The sequence below is a fragment of the Zea mays genome, chromosome 9 (genome assembly GCF_902167145.1).
Source record: "Zea mays cultivar B73 chromosome 9, Zm-B73-REFERENCE-NAM-5.0, whole genome shotgun sequence".
In the NCBI taxonomy this organism is placed as follows: Eukaryota; Viridiplantae; Streptophyta; class Magnoliopsida; order Poales; family Poaceae; genus Zea; species Zea mays.
In genome coordinates this window covers 133,692,543-133,714,397 of record NC_050104.1, presented here as the reverse complement: position 1 = coordinate 133,714,397, position 21,855 = coordinate 133,692,543, and the positions used below count along the sequence as shown (strand labels likewise).

General features: G+C 47.7%; 1 pseudogene; it reads left to right on the top strand.

The window, feature by feature from the left end:
• The first annotated feature begins 21,094 nt into the window (after window positions 1-21,094).
• On the top strand, window positions 21,095-21,589 carry LOC103639117 (uncharacterized; annotated as a pseudogene).
• The last annotated feature ends 266 nt before the right edge of the window (window positions 21,590-21,855 follow it).

Genomic DNA, 21,855 nt, shown 5'->3' with positions numbered 1-21,855 from the left:
TCCTTCGGGGTCGGCTGTCCTTGCCCGAGGCTGGGCTCGGGCGAGGCGAGATCGCGTCCCTTGAGTGGACCGAGCCTTGACTTAATCGCGCCCATCCGGCCTTTGCAGCTTTGTGCTGATGGGGGTTACCAGCTGAGATTAGGAGTCTTGGGGGTACCCCTAATTATGGTCCCCGACAATATATAACAACTATAGCATACCACGGGCAGCTGGCTAGTCTATCTCTATGAGGGTTGATTTGGTGACAAGGGGATCACGGGGGATTGGAGGGGGTTGAGGGGGGAAATGAACTAATTTTCCCATCAATCCCTCCAATCCTCACGTGATCTCTGGTCACCAAATCAACCCTGAAGCTATTTCCATCCCCATCCCTATACTCATATCCATCATGGGTATAAGATTCATCCCAAATCCATACCATTCCCGACAAGAAAACCATGATCACATTATATTTTATATGACATTAATAGTCACATGACACCCAACAACAATACATCACAAATAAATCTAACATGTAATAAGAAAACATTGTTTAACTATACAAAACAACAAAAACAAAGGGACACGTGGACTGGTGGGTTGGGCGACTGGTCGCCTGGGTTAGGACATTGGCTGGATGGGTGCTTAAAATGGTTGAGAGAGGTAGGGTTAGTTGTTTGACTTAATGCCTATTGAGATGCACATCTATTTTTACTAGATGAATATTATCCATGAATAACCGGGTTTATCATACTCAAATCCACATACTCAATGGAGAAAGAATTTCTCCCAAATATATACCCATAAGAATTAAAATCTTTCCATACACTAACCCTAAGGCTGATTTGGTGACCAGGAAAATGAAGGAGATCCATGGAGCAAGAGGATCCCTCCGCATGGATCCCCTCTGTTTCACTGGTCACCAAACCAAACCTAATATAGAAATTCCCTATGTGTTAATGATATGGGGTCACCTCTGTTGGGGCGAAGGCGAAGACGCTACCCTTCGCTTGATGCCTTCGTCACCTCGCTACACCAACGAAGACCGTGCCCGAGCGAGCTGAGGGCTCCGGTCGGATGAGGACCGGTGCGGTAGCCTTTCGTCCCCGCCGTTGCAAGACGAAGGCAAGGTTCTGACGAAGTCTGCTAGTCCCATGTCCTCATCGCGTCCGGAGGCCCATGTGGGATTCAGCCCACTGTAACGGGCCCCGCGCGGATAAGCATGTTACGGGCCTCATCTGTAATAGCCTTTTCTATAATGACGGTCTGTAACCTCCCCTTGTGGGAATATTCTGAGGATAGTCTGGGTACCCGAGGGCATAAACGTCCTTGCCAGAGGACGGTGGACACTCGGGTGCCTATAAATACTCCCGTACAGTGCCCTTGAGAGGCCAGATTAACAGAGCTATTGCCATTCCCCATTGAACTTTGCAAACACTCTTTCCACTCTCCCGTTGGATCTACTTGCCCAGAAAGGCAAGTACCAACATTTGGCGCCCACCGTTCGTGCTACGAACAAACAACTCGTGATGGCACCCAAGCGAGCTAGTTCGAAGGTAGCCCCATCCATCGACAAAGCAGTGAAGGCAGCGCTGCTGGCTGAGAAAAAAGGCAAGGCCCTCGCGGACAGCGCCCCCCAAGAAGCCTCCGAAGACGAAGCTATCAGCAAAAGACAGCATCAAGAGCACCCCACCCCCAAAGGCACCCTACGCACTTGCAGCTCTGGAGGACTACCGCAAGTACCACCTCCAGGCTTCGCTCCACCAGAGGGCGAAGACACAATAGAAGACGGTGAATTCATCGACATCTCAGCCGAGGAACAGCTACAGCTGCAGGCCCTGCGCATCAAGAACCACAACCTCCAAAAGCAGAAAGACATCCTCGAGGCCAAGCGCCAACGTGTCACCGTGCAGACCAAGGTGCGCCAGATGATACGAGACGAGGAGCAGAGAGCTCGGGAGCTCGAGCAAGAAATCGTGCTCATGCAGAGTGAAGGCCAGCATGATCTGCAGCACGGACCGCCCCTCCAATAGCGTGTCCCAGCCGGAGACCTATTCATACCTCAGCACGGGCCCTTCATCCCGCATGTCACAACTTTCCAAGGGATCAATTACCTTGATGAGCGAAGCCCCCTGGCTCCGCAACTCCAAGCGTCACCTTGGCCCACCAACTTCAGGGCAGGGACCTACCCCAAGTACAACGGCAGCACTGACCCAGCACAATACATCATGAGCTACCAAGTCGTCGTCGCATCGTCCGGAGGGGATGACGCCACAATGGACAAATCTTTTATCATCGCGCTCGAGGGTCCGGCCTTGACCTGGTACACCAGGTTGCCGCCACTGTCCATCGACTCCTGGAAAGGACTCCGAGACAAGTTCCTGCTCAACTTCCAAGGGTACCGACCCGATACTGACGCCTTGGCCGAGTATCACTCTGTAAGCAACAAGAGAAGGAAAACCTTCAGGAGTACTACCGCAAGTTCCTGACTCTCAAGTCACAACTGCCATCGGTCGACGACCACATCGCGATCCATTACGGCATCAGTGGCCATCGGGCTGGTGTCCTATATAGTCACCGCATTAGAGACCCACCCAAAAACCTGAGCAAAAGACCCCGCCCCGCGCTCATGCAATATCTCACAGCTATCCGCAATCTCGAGAAACAATTCAAGGGCTTCACCCTACAACATGTGGACCACGCCAAGAACGAAGAGGCCAACGCGTTGGCTAAGGCAGCGGCCAAAGGTGAGGCCTTGCCCTCCGACGTGTTCTACCACGTCATCGGCACACCAGCTGTCCGCAACCCAGAAGGCTTACAAATAACTAACGACGCCAAAGGTCATCGCATTGTCAACCTCATCATGGCTGAAGATTGGCGGGCCCTAATAACTTTGTATCTGCAAGGCCATTACCATCCAAGTGATATCAATGAGGCCAAACACCTCAAGCACCGAAGCCGGGACTTCGCACTACTCGGGGGTCAGTTGTACAAGAAGGGGATCAGTCAGCCCATGCTAAAGTGCATGACTGAAACTGAAGGCATTCAAATACTTCACAAAGTCCACAGCGGAACTTGCGGCTCCCACTCAGGACCCAGGGCCCTCGCTGCCAAGGTGATCCGTCAAGGATTTTACTGGCCCGCAATAATCTGTACTATGAATTGAGTCGCGAGGTCTTGCGAAGCATGCCAAAAGTTTTCCCCTCGTTCAAGCAACCCTTCGCAATTCACCAAGCTAATCGCCCATACATGGCCACTTCAACGCTGGGGGCTGGATATTGTCGGACCACTTCCTATGCCTCAAGGGAACCTCAAATTCACCTTCGTTGTCGTTGAATACTTCACCAAGTGGATCGAGGCCAGAGCATTATCCACAATAACGTCGAAGACCGCCCAAAAGTTCTTCTAGCAAAACATTGTCTGCCGCTTTGGATTCTCGTCCGAACTCACAATCGACAACGGCAAACAGTTTGACAGCTAAGACATCAGGGATTTCTGTTTCTTCATCGGCACCAAGCATGTCTTCGCCTCGGTATACCACCCACAATCCAATGGCGTCGTTGAGCACGCCAACGGCAAGATTTTCACTGCCATCAATAAAAGACTTCTCGACGACAAAAAGGGCAAATGGGCCGACCAACTACCTGAAGTGGTATGGGCCCTAAACACGACAGAATGCCGGGCAACCGGATTCACACCATTTCGTCTATTGTATGGATCCGAGGCCATGACACCGCAAGAGATAAAGCATGGGTCGCCCCGAACAAGCACAACAGTAGTCCCCGATGTCAATGAACCAACGTCCAAAGATCTCATCGACGGAGACCACATCCTCGCCCTACAAGCCCTCAACAAATATCAGGCTCAAACCAAGGCCTGGCGCGACAACTGCGGTTGTCCCAAGACAGTTCAACAAAGGAGACCTCGTACTCGTCCGGACCACCCGGACAGAATCACAGGGCAAGCTGGAGCCGAAATGGGAGGGTCCATTCATCGTCAATTCGAAGGCATCCCCCAGCGCGTACAGGCTAGTAACGCCTTCCGGCGAAGACTTAGAGCACTCCTAGAACATTGACAGCCTCCGAAAATTTTTTGATTAACCCTCAGGGCCCACGCGCCCTTGTAATTCATCAAACAATGTTATTCCGGCCCGCACTCTTTTCCTCCCGGGGGTGAGGTTTTTAACGAGGCGGAGCCATGTAATATACCAGCAAAAGCCCCCGCAAAAACAAAAACTCAGGTGCAACATGTCAAAAAAGATCGCTTCGACGGTCTTCGGCATTCGACCAATTCGAAGTCACCGCGACAGGTAGCGCAGACTACCCTCGCGTGCGATACTCTCCGTGCAAAAGTTGCCTAAGGGTGCAGCCGGAATAGCACAACAAGTGCACGACACGAAGTCTCACTCCACGCAAAAGTCGCCTAAGGGTGCAGCCGGATAAGCACAACAAGTGCGTCAATCGAAGTCTTTTATTAAACAGACACTCCATGCAAAAGTCTCCTAAGGGTGCAGTCGGATAAGCACAACAAGTGCGTCAATCGAAGTCTTTTACTAAAAAGACACTCCGTGCAAAAGTCGCCCAAGGGTGCAGCCGGATAAGCGCAATAAGTGCGTCAATCAAAGTCTTTTACTAAAAAGACACTCCGCGCAAAAGTCGCCTAAGGGTGCAGCCGGATTAGCACAAGTGCGCGACAACCAGTCTCTCACTCAAAGACGGCCAACAGGCCACATTACAATACAAGTTGCAGTTACACACACTCAGCGAGGGCACCACATACTACATCGGCTCAACCTTCGGGATGATGCCCGCCTCCCTATAATTGAACAACATTATTTTCAATTCCTCACCCTCAAAAAGATTCCGCAGATCCCCCTCACCAATGCTCGTCCCAATCGGCAAAGATAATAGCTCTCGTTTACCAAACCGATCTACTCGAAGATGGTCCCGCTCCATCCCCATCCGACAACGCCTACCACTTCGTGAAACCTCGCCCACGCTATGCTTCGACACCACCCTTCGTCGCCGACACTTGGTCCTCGCACTAGGAAGATCAGCCACCTCGCCAACCTCCACCCGCGGCGAGGACTCCACCGCGGCCACATCTAACGCAGCAAAATAATCCAAGTCTTCATCCGAAGGCTATTCGGTCCAGGAAAACGGACTCCCGAACTCACCATTAGACGAAAAAGACCCAGAACCAGATAAATTGTCATTGGCAGGCACTGCGGTTGCGGCCGTCACAAAATTAGTATCGTTAGCAGCGGTTGTCTGCGTAGGCCCATACATCGGAACCTGCGCAGCAATCGAGTTTCAGTATCACAAAAACAAAATCCTACACTCGATAGCCCTAGCCCCTACCCTGCCACCTGCGAAGGGCTGACCGACGCTGCAGGGTCTTCGACAGCTGGTTCGCCTGCCACCACCGAAGAATCCTCACCAGTCGGCGCAATGGCCGGCACAGGGTCCTCGCCAGCATAGGTCGGCGTGGGGGTCACCACGGGGCCTTCGCCACCATCGGACGGCGGTGCCAGCTCCCCCTCAGCCTCCTCCTTCGTGCCCGACGCCTCGGGTAGCGTGCTCTCCAAGTCCCCGAGGTCTTTGGCCTCCTCATCACGCACCATCTACAAAAATAACATACTCATTCAACAAAAACCACATATAAATACACATATACCCATATATACAACCACAAAAACAACTCCATATCTGCTCCATCGCCCGGTCGGACCTCTCCCGGACAGTATCGCGGCCGTGAGGGCCCCACATCCTATCATAAAGTGTCCCGGCCGATCGCTTCAGCACCGAGTCCTCAACCTAGAAGATTCCGTGTTTGAAGTCTTCGTCCGATCGGTCAAAGACTTCGAAGTGCCCGCATCCCTCGCGGGATAAGGCATTCACGGCCCCTTCGTAGGTGATGAGCGAGGCGAAGGACATGAGGCCCGTCACAATCGTTGGGAGCACCTTCAACTCCTCCTGCAGCCATCCGAGGAAGCGGAGGCCCACCTCCTTACCGGACGTGACAAAGGGAGCGGTCCGCGCACCAAGCTATCGGTACGCGTCCGTCAGTTGTGCATGCGTCTGGTCGACCTCTGCGCGGGTAGAGGCCTCTGCTTTATCCAGGCAGTCGCACAGGCTATTGTGGCTCGTTTCCGCCTCCTCGGCGCGTTGGCGAGCGAGATTGGCCTCAACACGCGCAAGTTTGGCCTCGGCACGTGCAGCCTGCGCCTCAACGCAGGCCCTGTTTGCATCTTTCTTCTCCGCCGCCAGCTAATGGCTGAGATCCTCCTTCTCGGCCTCCGTAGCCGCCAACTTCTTCATCAGCCTAAGGCTCTTGTTTTCCGCAAATGACTTGTCCCGCACAGCTTCCGTATGCTGCGTCCGGAGGCACTCAATCCTGCCCTCGAGTCGTTGCCTCTCGGCAGCGAACTCCGAGGTCAGAGCGCCCAACGCAACATGATCGGCGAAGGCAGCCGCCTGCCATGAAAAGTCCATCAAATTCGCAATCACATAAAAACAACAAACTGACGAAGTCCAAGACGACTTACATGCTTCAGCTGCTGCGTTGCATGCTTCAGCTGTTGCGCAACAGAACCCGCCATGTCTTTAGCGGCGGCGACCGAAGTAATCTCGCCGCTGGCACAAAACTTGGACCATGGGTCCTGCGAAGCACCCTTCGCCTCGGCCGCCACCGGAGCTGGGACAACAGCCAGTTGCCCAGCATCCGACCCTGCATCACAATCTTGTCCAAGACCCAGACTCTGTGAAAAAAAACTCACCGACAATTCCCCGTCCCGTGCGGGCATCGAACATCATGACACCACCCATGTGGTAGTCATCCACGCAGATGTTCATGGAGAGGTCGGCCCCACCCGCCGTCGCCTCGGCAGTACACAGCGGAGACGGTGGCCCTCGCTCCTGCGTGGGCTCAACAGAAGGCGGTTTGCTCGAGCCAGGAGCGACGACCCTCGCACCCGATGAAGGTTTGCTGGGGCCGGGGTGGCAGGTTTCGCAGCCGGCGGTGGCTTGCTGCTGCCGGGGGCAGCGGACTTTGTGATTCCCCACGCCTTCTTGACCTCGTGACTAGGGTCCTCGACCCTAGTGAACGCCCGATGCTTCCGCGTCGCATCTTGGCGATCCTTATCCATCACTGTCGATACAACAGCAGCAATATTTCGTCCATAAGGAAAAATCTTTATCTCACGGGCTAAGCGAGACGTAAACATGTCCTCGCCGGCCGCCCGGGGGATCGGAACATTCCTCGGCCAGCGACCCCCGGTAACCTCCAGCATTCACGCCGAAGATTCCTGGAGCTCGGGCGAAGACATCCTTCCCCCGGAGGCCGCATAAGTTCCCATTAAATCCATAGCAAAACGATCGGAGACCACCAACCCCTCAGCTGCAGTACCTAGTTTTCTCTTTTTTTAGTGGCTGGAACAGCTCCTCGTGAAGGGCCTTCCTCAACCGCAGTTGCTGCCTTTTTTCCCCGGCGATCGACAGTAGTAGCAACGTCGTCTCCTAGGTAACCGCCATATGGCAGACGGTTCAACTCGAAAACACGGTTCAAACAAACATTGGAACCACGAATATCCCAACTCCGCAAAGCCTCCGTCCTCGGCACATATCGCCCCACAATTCTCACTGCTCCATCCTCTACTTCACGCACAAACGCAGCTGGGTCCCGGCCGCGCAAATCCAAAGCAAAGGTAGGACTTCACACCAACTGCTCGCCCAAGGTAGGCATCTGGCGAGGGCACACTTCGCCAAGTACCCAGTCGTGCGCCAAGGGCCATACTCCATAACCAATGAACTCCTCAACTAGATCACGCCCGCTACTCATGCGAGAAGCATACCGGAGGGCCCCTTCGTCCTCGTTGTCCTCCGCCACCTCAAACGGTGGGAATGCCACGTAACAGTGGGAGCACATGACGGCCGCAGGGAACCCTGGGAGATCTTCGACTTCCCCTCCCGAGACATAAAACCAATAGTCCCACCAGTTGCCCCACTTGTTGCGAGCGCTAGGGACTATTTCCATGACTTTCGTCGAAGTCTTTCTGGTCCTCGGCGTGAAGGTGCATGATCCAAATTGTGCAATCTTATTTCCAATTTTCCTCTTTTGCCAGTGTAGACAATAGTTCTTGGTGAAGACCTCCACGGACGACTGACCGCCGTACGAAGTCACCGCCCAAACATACTTCGCAAGGGCAACCACGACATTTGGTGTCAACTGGTGGACCAGGACGTCGAACCTCTGCAAGACCTCCGCCACGAAACGATGCGCCGGTAGGCGAAGGCCGGCGATGAAGAATGCCTCGAACACAACTAATTCGCCCTCAGGCTCAGGAATCTCCTCAGCGCCCGGGACGCGCCCAACACCGTCACCAAAGTACCCCATCTGCTGCATCTCCTACACGCGAACCGAGGAAATCCTCGAGGTGCCGAACTCCACTGTGTGGCCCAGCTGCAACTCCATCACCACCAAATCGCTCAGGGTATCCTCGGACGATGGATGGACCGACGACGCACTGGCAGCAGATGAGGAAAAAGACATTGCTACGTACCGTCAGCGGCGGCGCGCGGTCTGCTTGACGCGGGCCAGATCTCCGAAGCAGAAGAACAAGGAGGGCAGGCGAGCGGGCGAACGGTTTGAAAAAAGATAGGGTTTTCCGGCGCACGCAAGGGTAAGAAACAGCCCCGGTCGCACCGCCTTTTTATAGACAGGACGCGGCGCTTCGGGAACCATGCAGTCCAACAGTGCCACGTCCATCAACGGTCACCTCAGAAACCCCCGTGGGACCACTTCGAGCGAGGGCAGCGTCTCCACCATATAGCGACGTCTTCGGCACCAGATGACTCAGTCGAACTGATCTCTCGGAGGGCAAATGTTGGGGCGAAGGCGAAGACGCTACCCTTCGCTTGATGCCTTCGTCGCCTCGCTACACCAACGAAGACCGTGCACGAGCGAGCCGAGGGTGCCGGTCGGATGAGGACCGGCGCGGTCGCCCTTCGTCCCCTCCGTTGCAAAACGAAGGCAAGGCTCCGACGAAGTCTGCTAGTCCCACATCCTCATCGCGTCCGGAGGCCCATGTGGGATTCGGCCCACTGTAACGGGGCCCGCACGGATAAGCATGTTACGGGCCTCATCTGTAATAGCCTTTTCTGTAATGACGGTCTGTAACCTCCCCTTGTGGGAATATTCTGAGGATAGTCTAGGTACCCGAGGGCATAAACGTCCTTGCTAGAGGACGGTGGACACTCGGGTGCCTATAAATATGTAACACCATAAAAGCCATCAATTAAAAATAATAAATTTAGTTATTATGTTAATTAGGGTAATAATTTTTTTTAAGTGTTTAATTATTTATTTGCATTTTGATCATTTTCTTTGTATGCGCTTGATTGATTATCAGATGTTTATTATCAATTCTTTTTAAAGAAAAACCTAGTAATTAATATAATAATTAAATAATATAATAATTATTAGTCTAAAAACAAGTATTTTATTTATAAATAGTTTTGGTGAATTTTTATGAATTTTCGAGCTCTTTAAAAATATATTTCGGAATTAGAAAAAAAAGGAAAAAACACAAAAATACCTAATCCTAACCCTAGGCCCACTAGGGGCCCATTTGCTCTCACCCGCGCGCGTGCCTGGCTGCCAGATGAAACCGTCGCCGCCGCCTGCGTCCCTTCCCTCTCTCCCCTACCCAAGCTCGCCCCCATCTCTCACTCTCCTCGCCGTTAGAGCCACCACCGCCGTCGCCGGAGTTCGTCATCGCCGGAGCCTATGGAGTTCGCCGGAGCTACGCCATCCGCTGTCTGAAGTCGAGCCCCTGCTCTTCTCCACCCGGTCGAACCCCCGTCGAACTCTCCCCGTCACACGTGCGAACCCAAGGTTGAAGACGACCCAAATTATTTTGTGTATTTTATAAAATATTTTTGATTCGATTGTATATTTAGTTGTTGTAATATGAACACGTGTGATCCGCAATTTATGTATATGTGCGTTATGGAATTTTATTAGAGATATGCGATTATTAGTGCACCGTGATAATTCATGTTCATCATTTAAGACTCACAATAATAGTTATAATTGAATTAATAAGTATTTACGCAATTAGGACGTATTTAAGATGTGATAAGTGCGACGTGTTAATGTGTATGTAATGGTGCATGATTATGTAATTGTGCATGTTTATTTATTGGTGTATGCTTTCTTTTTGTATGGCGATGTGTAACGTTATTAGAGGCTGGCGGTGTGATAGACGAACCTAATTCGTTCGAAGACGATCCGCAGGACGCGTTTGAGCAAGGCAAGTGGATTCTCCCTCTGCATATTCTTTTTGTACCCACTCATTGCATATAATAATGTTTACTTTTTGATATATTGCATAATTTGATAGGTTTTACTTAATTAAGGATTTCCTAGATTTACCAATTGTATTCCTTGTTTACCCTGGAAAATTATTAAGCTGTGCTAATTTGTGCTACCACTCAACTTAATGATTTTAACGTCACTCATTAATTGATATTAATGTTCCAAAATTGAAATTGGCAATTATGAAATTAACCCGATGGTTAAAACGATATTATTTCAAATTAATTGGAACATGGAGTGACCACCCAGGATAACAGTGCAACCACGAGTGCTATCATGGCTCTGGCTTTGGTAATTAGCTTTATATGCTTAGTGCCTGGCATCCTTACCTGAAATATGGGCAAGAGGGGGAGCGGTAGGTGCTGGCAGCCCACGTTAAAATGGGGATATATTCTTGTCTAAGGTACCTCACCCAGGGGGCCACCACCATCGTCTTTAGAAACCTTAGCGGGTTGCTTCGTATTAAGTGTATTTTGTGAAAGCCTCATAATGGATCCCTAGCCATTCACCTCGGCAGTGTTTAAGGGTCCGATCAACCCGGGCTAGATGGGATACATGGCTTGTGGGTAAAGTTGTACCACCTTTGCAGAGTGTAAAACTGATATATCAGCCGTGCTCTCGGTTATGAGCGACCTGGACTCCTCACATGATAATTGAACTTGAAGATGGAATTAAATTGAGATCCGATGATCTGCCAATGATTTGCTTAAGTGGTTTCACTTAAGTGCTTTTGTTATATTCATATTCCTTTGTTTAAATGGGATATTTGGGATTCACACTTATTAGTAAGACATGTGTTGTTAATAAAATATTGACCAACTAAACTGCTTACTGCTCAACCTTAGCCTCACCTTGTTATACCTGCCCTAATTTTCCCCCACTTGCTGAGCCCCGACCATAAGTAAGCTCACCCTTGCTAATATTTTGATCAGAGGGTGATGCTGGAGACTTTGATAGAGATTTTATCGGCGAGGAATTCTAAGTCTAACGATACGCCGGTCATCTTCCTGTGGGAGATTGCCCATGTTATTTATTTTCGCTTTACTTTGATGTGATACTTGTTCAAGATACAATGATGCAGATGATGTAATAAAGTATTATAGTCTCTCTTTACGCCTTTATTGCATTGTCTTTTGATATATTACACTTGTGACGTCAACATATGTGTGGAAATGGATCCTGGCACACATATGCTATGCGCTCGGTTCTACCCCCTGGAACCGGGTGTGACAAGTGGTATCAAAGGTATGCTGACCCTAGGTCGTTAGACTAGTTATAAATGAAAAGCCTAGTTATTCAAAACTTCCTAATTTCATTCTTATAAATTATTTTTATCAGTCTTAACTCTTTAAAATTTCAACTGAGTTGACTCTTCTCTTGTAGATGGTTCGTACTCTCCAAACTACCCGCATCAACACCAGCTACGCCCCTCAGCCCCGGCAAATCCCGGTCTACCCAGTGGTAGTCGAGGAAGTTCCGGCGGATCTCCCTCCCATCCGAGTGGAGAATATAGTCAACCTGGAGGACAGCTCGGAGGAACAGCTGTCGACGCCCACCCCGTTGGCAGAGTCCCTGGCCTTCGTAGCTAGGTCATCGACGTCAGCACCGCCTGCACCAGCCTTCCAAGCACCTGCACCCGGAGGCGACGACCCCCGACGACTCCGGAGACGACGATGACGAGGATGACAACGACGAAGAAGGTGGAGACGAACACGTCAACTAGGAAGCTGACTACGCCCAGCAGGACTACTTCATGGGGTTTGGTCCAGTTGTCAAACATTACACATCGATGTTCGAGACGGGGCACTTCCCCAACCTGCTGCAATAAGTGCTGCACGCGCTAGGCACCTACGTCCGCCCCCTGTACGAAACAAGGCGAGTGAGCGAGCCTCCCCGGGCTTGCTATTACATCACTCGCATCCACGTCAGGGTGATGGATGCAGGGGACAGGGGATTCAGGACTCTGTCTGCCCACGAGTCCCTGACACCACTGTCCACCTACGCTGCCTCGGTCAGCGATGCTGCCCGTCGGACCCTGTGGTCGCTTAGCCACACCTACTGGCAGCAGCTGCAGAACATGAGGTTCAGGCATCTTCCTCAACATCTGAGTGGAGCAAGCCAGACCAGCATCATCCCAGGTGAAGCTGGTGAGGATCGCCTCAACACCCTAGCTGGTGTAGTGGACGGTCTCAACACCGACCTGGACAGTGCCACCCTGGATCTCTCTAGGGTGCACTTGGAGCTGGAGAATGCTCATGCCAGGATTGGAGCCTTGGAAGCCCAACTGCAAGGACTGGATCCGCTCGAAGCTCAGGTCCCCGCCATGGCGTTGTCTCCTCCCCGCAAGAGGCTGCGCTATGGAGAGCCCGGATCCGTCACTAGGCTGCTTTAGGTGTTTTGAGTTATGATGTAATAAGTTATACTTCGCGTTAGATGTTGAACACTCTTTTAAGTTATCCTATTAATAAATACCAACCATGTGATGGTGATTGATTGAAATGTTTGATTTGGATCTTTGTTTGAGTGCAATGGTCTTATGAAATGATGGCCATAAGAACATATAAAATTTTTAAAACATAAGTTATTTCCCCTCTAGAATCTTTTCTACTCCTCACTTTCTAAGGACTTCACCTCCTAACCAATCAGATGGTGAACGCTCGTCAAGGACCCAACCACAACCGGAACCAGCGTGGTCAACAAGTACCACCACCACCACCGAATCCCAATATGGAGCAGTTCATCGCCGCCCAGATGCAGATTCTGCAAGGACTCACTGCGGCTGTTCAACAAATTCAGCAGAACCAACAGAATCAGCAGCATCAGCAGCAACAGCAGAATGCACCCCCGGCCAGAGATAAGCACCGGGATTTCATGAGTCATCACCCGCCGACATTTTCTCATGCGGTTGATCCTCTGGATGCCGATGACTAGCTCAAGGTCATTAGAAAGAAGCTGGACATCACCCAATGCAACGACCGGGAGAAGGTCTTGTACGCCTCGGGAAGACTCAAGGGTTCTGCGTCTGACTGGTGGGATGCCTTCACAGCGGCACATCCCAACACAGATACAATAACTTGGCAGGAGTTTCAGGAGAACTTCCACGCTCATCACATTCCCTCAGGAATTATGAAGTTGAAGAAGAAGGAGTTCCTTTCCCTTACTCAAGGGAATATGTCTGTCAGTGAGTATCGTGATCGCTTTACTCAGCTTTCACGCTACGCACCGGAAGAAGTGGACACGGATGAGAAGCGCCAAGAGCGTTTCTTGGAAGGACTAATTGGACCACTGAATTATCAACTTCAGAGCCATACTTTTCCTAATTTCCAGACACTGCTGAACAAGGCAATTGGCCTTGAGAATAAAAGAAAGGAGCTATCTGACCACAAAAGAAAATTTCAAGGTCAGTCTAGCAGGAACACCCGTCCGAACAACACTCAAGGTTCTCAGTTCCGCTCTGGAAATCAAGGCGGAAACAATTATCAAGTGCAACGCTCTAGACAGCAAAGCCAGAGAAATAATCAGAGTCAAAACCAACAAAGGAGCAACTCTCAGACCAACCGGAGGTCTGGTGGGAGTTCACAGAACCATCAAGGTGGCGCCAGTAACACGCAGGCCAGAAGCAACAACGCACTTGTTCAACCCAATGGCTGTTTCAAGTGCGACGAGCTAGGCCACTATGCTAGCAACTGCCCAAAGCGCAACCAGCAGACACCTCAAAAAAGCAATAACTAGAGGAATGACCAGAACACCCCCGCTCATGGATCTGCTCAGAACAAGACTCCGCAGAACCAGAGTAGAGGAAGGGTCAATCACGTCACCCCAGAATCAGTGCCTGAGGATGCCGACGTAGTGTATGGTATGTTCCTTGTTAACTCCATACCTGCATCAGTTTTATTTGACTCTGGAGCATCGCATTCGTTTATAACTGAGTCATTTGTGGAAAAACACAACATACCTAAGTACCCTCTTAAGAAGATATTACATATTAGTTCACCGGGAGGTGACATGAAGGGCACACACTCATGCCCCCATGTTAATCTCAAGATTCAAGGAATAGATTTTTTAGTCAACCCAGTGGTCCTAGGATCCAACGGTATTGATGTGATTCTTGAATGCAACTGGTTGAAAAGTTGTGATGGAGTGATACAGTGTGCCAATGGAACAATTATGTTGACAAGTCCTCAAGGTGAAAGAATCAAAGTTAACATAGACAAGTCAACAGATGAAAAAGGGAAAACAGTGATCAATCACTTGGAAGAAAAGCCCTTGGAAAATATCAAGGTAGTGTGTGGATACCCAGACGTATTTCTGGAGGAATTACCAGGTATGCCACCTGACCGTGATATAGAGTTTTTTCTATTGAATTATTACCCAGAACCGCACCTATCTCGAAAAGACCTTATATAATGGATGTCAAGGATTTAGTAGAACTAAAGAATAAATAGAAGAATTACTAGAAAAGGTTTCATTCGCCCAAGTTCATCCCCTTGGGGAGCCCCAGTGCTATTTGTGAACAAGAAGGATGGTTCGAGGAGAATGTGCGTTGATTATAGAAGTTTGAACGAAGTAACCATCAAAAATAAATACCCATTACCTCAGATTGAAGATTTATTTGACCAGATGAAGGGAGCTAAGATATTCTCGAAGATAGATCTGAGATCGGGATATCATCAGTTAAAGATTCGAGCAGAAGATGTACCGAAGACAGCCTTCACGACGAGATATGGATTATATGAGTTTTTTGTCATGTCGTTTGGACTAACTAATGCACCAGCATACTTTATGAACTTGATGAATAAAGTATTCATGGAATATCTGGATCAGTTTGTGGTCGTATTCATTGACGACATACTGATATATTCTCCGAATGAAGAAACACATGAAGATCATCTAAGGCTAGTCCTACAAAAGCTTCGGGACAACCAACTGTACGCAAAATTCTCGAAGTGTGATTTTTGGTTGAAGGAAGTTGCTTTCCTAGGACATATTGTTACCGACGGTGGAATTAAAGTGGACCCAGGAAAGATAAGTGAGATACTGGATTGGAAGCAACCAAAGATGCGTCCAAAATCAGAAGTTTTCTTGGATTGGCAGGATACTATAGAAGATTTATTGAAGGTTTTTCCAAGTTGGTGGAACCTCTTACCTCTCTGCTGAAGAAAGGTAAAGAGTTCAAATGGGATGAAGCTTGCCAGAATTGTTTTGAAGAACTCAAGAAAAGGTTAACCACTGCACCAATATTGGTAATGCTAGACATCCACAAGGGATTTGATGTGTATTGCGATGCATCACACCTTGGACTTGGATGTGTGCTAATGCAAGAAGGAAAAGTGATAGCTTATGCCTCAAGGCAGTTGAGAAAGCATGAGAAGAATTATCCTACGCATGATTTGGAACTAGCTGTCGTAGTGCATGCTTTGAAGATTTGGAGGCACTATATGATTGGAAACAAGTGCAAAATCTTCACGGATCACAAAAGCTTGAAATATATATTCACTCAGAAGGAACTCAATCTAAGACAGAGAAGATGGCTTGAGTTGATTAAGGACTATGATTTGGAAATATAATATCACCCTGGAAAAGCAAATGTAGTAGTTGATGCTTTGAGCCGTAAGAGTCAAGTGAACAACATCACTACTCATTTGATGTCACAAGAATTGTGCTGGGAAATGGAACAACTCAACCTTGGATTGCTCAATAATGTAGAAGCAACAGTTATGGAAGTTGAATCTACTTTGGAAGAAGAGATTCGTAAAGGACAAGAGTCTGATGAGAAAAATCAAAGAAATTAAGACGCAAATTAGTTTGGGTAAAACCCCAGATTTCACGGAAGATGAACAAGGCAAAGTATGGTTTAAGAAGAGAATCTGTGTACCCGAAATCGAGCACTTGCGCCAACTTATTTTGAGAGAAGCTCATGATTCAGCTTACTCTATTCACCCGGGAAGTACAAAGATGTACTAGGATCTTAAGGAAAAGTATTGGTGGTACGGATTGAAAAGAGATGTTGCTACTCATGTTGCATTATGTGACGTGTGTCAGTGAGTTAAAGCCGAACACCAAAGACCAGCAGGATTGCTACAACCTCTCAAGGTATCGGAATGGAAATGGGAAGAAATCGGTATGGATTTCATAGTTGGACTACCCCGTACTCGGGATGGCTATGATTCAATATGGGTCATAGTAGATAGGTTGACTAAAGTAGCACATTTTATACCTGTGAAGACAACTTACTCAGGAGCCCAGTTAGCAGAGTTATACATGTCGAGAATTGTTTGTCTGCATGGAGTACCGAAGAAGATCGTATCAGATCGAGGAACCCAGTTTACCTTGCGCTTTTGTAAAAGACTTCATGAGTCCATGGATACCGAACTAAACTTTAGTTCAGCTTATCATCCGCAAACGAATGGGCAAACGGAAAGAACAAACCAAGTGTTGGAAGATATGCTAAGAGCTTGCGCTCTAAAGCATGGTAGAAGCTGGGATAAAAGTTTGCCTTATGCAGAATTCTCATATAACAATAGTTATCAGGCAAGTCTAAAAATGGCACCATTTGAAGCACTTTATGGACGAAAGTGTAGAACACCGCTTTATTGGAATCAGACTGGAGAAAGTCAAGTATTGGGTCCAGAAATTCTCCAAGAAGCGGAAAAGCAAGTGCAGATTATTAGAGAAAATTTGAAGATAGCACAGTCAAGACAGAAAAGCTATGCTGATAATAGAAGAAGAGAATTGATGTTTGAAGTAGGAGACTTTGTCTACCTTAAAGTTTCACCGATGAGAGGAATGAAAAGGTTTAAGGTTAAGGGAAAATTATCACCTCGCTATATCGGCCCATTCAAGATTTTGGAAAGAAAAGGTGAAGTAGCCTATCAGTTAGAACTACCTGATAGTTTATCGGATATGCATGATGTATTTCACGTGTCACAACTTAAGAAATGCTTAAGAGTACCGGAAGAACAGTTACCCATGGAAGAACTGAATGTCAATGAGGATTTGACCTATTCGGAGTACCCTATCAGAATTTTGGAAACATCTCACAGAATTACACTGAGTAAAGTTATTAACATGTGCAAAGTTCAGTGGAGTCATCATTCGGAAGATGAGGTCACTTGGGAAAGAGAAGATGAACTCAGAGCAGAATTCCCCCAGTTATTCTCGGAAGTTTCTTAATCTCGAGGACGAGATTCTTTTAAGAGGGGTAGGTTTGTAACACCATAAAAGCCATCAATTAAAAATAATAAATTTAGTTATTATGTTAATTAGGATAATAATTTTTAAGTGTTTAATTATTTATTTGCATTTTGGTCATTTTCTTTGTATGCGCTTGATTGATTATCGGATGTTTATTATCAATTCTTTTTAAAGAAAAACCTAGTAATTAATATAATAATTAAATAATATAATAATTATTAGTCTAAAAACAAGTATTTTATTTATAAATAGTTTTGGTGATTTTTTATGAATTTTCGAGCTCTTTAAAAATATATTTCGAAATTAGAAAAAAAGGAAAAAACACAAAAATACCTAATCCTAACCCTAGGCCCACTAGGGGCCCATTTGCTCTCACCCGCACGCGCGCCTGGCTGCCAGATGAAACCGTCGCCGCCGCCTGCGTCCCTTCCCTCTCTCCCCTACCCAAGCTCGCCCCCATCTCTCACCCTCCTCGCCGTTAGAGCCACCACCGCCGTCGCCGGAGTTCGCCGGAGTTCGTCATCGCCGGAGCCCGTGGAGTTCGCCGGAGCTACGCCATCCGCTGTCCGAAGTCGAGCCCCTGCTCTTCTCCACCCGGCCGAACCCCCGTCGAACTCTCCACGTCACACGTGTGAACCCAAGGTTGAAGACGACCCAAATTATTTTGTGTATTTTATAAAATATTTTTGATTCGATTGTATATTTGGTTGTTGTAATATGAACACGTGTGATCCGCAATTTATGTATATGTGCGTTATGGAATTTTGTTAGAGATATGCGATTATTAGTGCACCGTGATAATTCATGTTAATCGATGCGTTGATTTTTGGATTAGAGAAATATGACGTAGAATTAGTAGTCACACGTTGGTGATAAAAATACTAGATAAGAAACTTTGTAGTCAAATTTGGTCACAATAAACTTTAGAAACTATTTGGAGAATTATAGTTATAGGTGCATTTTAATGGGTTTAGAAAATGGTATAGAACTCATGTCATATGAATAATATAGGATTTCTAGATGATTTATCTAATTATTTTATTAACATTTTCTTTTTATAAAGAAAGGAGAAAATATCATTAGTAGGATGGAAAATAGATTTTTGCTAGTCAAATAAACATGTTCGCAAATTGAGCACTTAAAATTTTAGAGTGAGCAAAATACTAGTTTATGCCAAAATAACCTCACTTGTGTTATAAAAAGTTCAATTAGTATTTATAGGGATTTTTAGAATGTTAAATTTATTTTGGCTATACTCAATAATTTAAGTTAGAAATAAAAAAGGATAAAAGATATTAATTTATTTATTAGTATTAAAGACGATAATTATCATTTAATTTCATTGATGATGTTAAAATATATTAATACTAGTTAAAACTGTGTTTATTGCACCCACTCATAAATTCATCATTTAAGACTCACAATAATAACTATAATTGAATTAATAAGTATTTACGTGATTAGGACGTATTTAAGATGTGATAAGTGTGATGCGTTAATGTGTATGTAATGATGTATGATTATGTAATGGTGCATGTTTATTTATTGGTGTATGCTTTCTTTTTGTATGGCGATGTGTAACGTTATTAGAGGCTGACGGTGTGGTAGACGAACCAAATTCGTTCGAAGACGATCCGCAGGACGCGTTTGAGCAAGGCAAGTGGATTATCCCTCTGTATATTCTTTTTGTACCCACTCATTGCATATAATAATGTTTACTTTTTGATATATTGCATAATTTGATGGGTTTTACCTAATTAAGGATTTCCTAGATTTACCAACTGTATTCCTTGTTTAACCTGAGAAATTATTAAGTTGTGCTAATTTGTGCTACCGCTCAACTTAATGATTTTAACGTCACTCATTAATTGATATTAATGTTCCAAAATTGAAATTGGCAATTATGACATTAACCCGATGGTTAAAACGACATTATTTCAAATTAATTGGAACATGGAGTGACCACCCATGATAACAGTGCAACCACGAGTGCTATCATGACTTTGGCTTTGGTAATTAGCTTTATATGCTTAGTGCCTGGCATCCTTACCTGAAATATGGGCAAGAGGGGGAGCGGTAGGTGCTGGCAGCCCACGTTAATATGGGGACGTATTCTTGTCTAAGGTACCTCACCCAGGGGGCCACCACCATCGTCTTTAGAAACCTTAGCGGGTTGCTTCGTATTAAGTGTATTTTGTGAAAGCCTCATAATGGATCCCTAGCCATTCACCTTGGCAGTGTTTAAGGGTCCGATCAACCCGGGCTAGATGGGATACATGGCTTGTGGGTAAAGTTGTACCACCTCTGCAGAGTGTAAAACTGATATATCAGCCGTGCTCCCGGTTATGAGCGACCTGGACTCCTCACATGATAATTGAACTTGAAGATGGAATTAAATTGAGATCCGATGATCTGCCAATGATTTGCTTAAGTGGTTTCACTTAAGTGCTTTTGTTATATTCATATTCCTTTGTTTAAATGGGATATTTGGGATTCACACTTATTAGTAAGACATGTGTTGTTAATAAAATATTGACCAACTAAACTGCTTACTGCTCAACCTTAGCCTCACCTTGTTATACCTGCACTAATTTTCCCCCACTTGCTGAGCCCCGACCATAAGTAAGCTCACCCTTGCTAATATTTTGATCAGAGGGTGATGCTGGAGACTTTGATGGAGATTTTATCGACGAGGAATTCTAAGTCTAACGATACGCCGGTCATCTTCCTGTGGGAGATTGCCCATGTTATTTATTTTCGCTTTACTTTGATGTGATACTTGTTCAAGATACAATGATGCAGATGATGTAATAAAGTATTATACTCTCTCTTTACGCCTTTATTGCATTGTCTTTTGATATATTACACTTGTGACGTCAACATATGTGTGGAAATGGATCCTGGCACACATATGCTATGCGCTCGGTTCTACCCCCTGGAACCGGGTGTGACAAAATACCCCCGTACAGTGCCCTTGAGAGGTCAGATTAACAGAGCTATTGCTATTCCACGTTGAAATTTGTAAACACTCTCTCCACTCTCCTATTGGATCTACTTGCCTTTCAGCAAGTACCAACAACCTCTATCTGCCATAAACTTCATCGCTGTCATTTACTCTGTAATCATATGCAGAGCAAGGGCACATGTGTCCACATTAGCTAGAAAACCACTGCACGCCTTGTTTTATGGGAAAAAATTGAGAATCTTAGACGCCTTGTTTCATGGGAAGGAGGGAGTATTTCTTAAGAAGATAAGGAGGGCGTCCACCACCTTCACCGTGGCTCCGCCCTCTCCCTCCCCCGCTAATCTCGCCGCCACCACACCGCGCACGCCCCCTCCCGCACGTCCACAGCTAGCATGCCCCCACGGCCCTGCCTCCCCATGCATGCCCCTGCCTCCGCTCAATCTGCCCCCTCCCCGCACTCGCGCGTGGAACCACCTAGGCTCCGCCCCGTCCACCTTGGCCCCGGCACCGTTCACTCGAGTTGCCTCGCCTCGCCGGGGACCCACCGCGGCAATCAGGGAGCATGGTGGGCAGGAGGAGATGGGGAGGAGCAGAGGAGGAGGTGAAGCTTAACATCGACAACGTGTTCGTGGAGCTTGAGTCCCTCAAGAAGAAGGGCAACAAGGCAGGGCGGTCAGGCCGACCTCCAGGAAGAAGCATAGTGCAGGGCCCGTGCAGCAGCAGTAGCAGGAACCGCCTCAGAAGGAGGTCTTCTGGGCTCCCGCACCACTCACTACCGACGCCCTCTCTCGTGGCCTTCCCCGCCAACGACGATGACTCGCTCGACAACCCGGATCTGGGGCCCTTCCTCCTCAACCAAGCGCGTGACACCATGGTATTGTGCGAGGGCGGCGGCACCACTCACTACCGTGCGTGCTTGAGTTCGCCGAGCGCGCCGCTAGGATGCTCGAGCGACGCGGTCAAGGCGCCGAGCTCGAGCTCGCCATGAGTCTCCACGTCACTGCTGACATCCACTACAGGCTCGGCCACCACGCTGACGCCATCCCGTCATCGAGTGTGTTGTCACAGTCGTGACGCCGGTGCAAGAACTGTCTGCCAACTGCGAGGCTAAGGCTGGTGCAGCCGGCGGCGGCGATGACCAGCAACTGCAGCCTGTCGAGCCCGACTAGAGGGGTGAGTTGTGGTCTCTCGCCGCCTTCTTGTGGCCAAACACCTGCAATTTTTCTTTGGTTGAGGCAGTTTCTGAATGAACATGAAAACACATACAGAGAGAAATGTTAGTAGCTCTACATAGAAAAGATGGGGATGGGGGATTGTATCAGAATTAGTAAGGGAGGCTT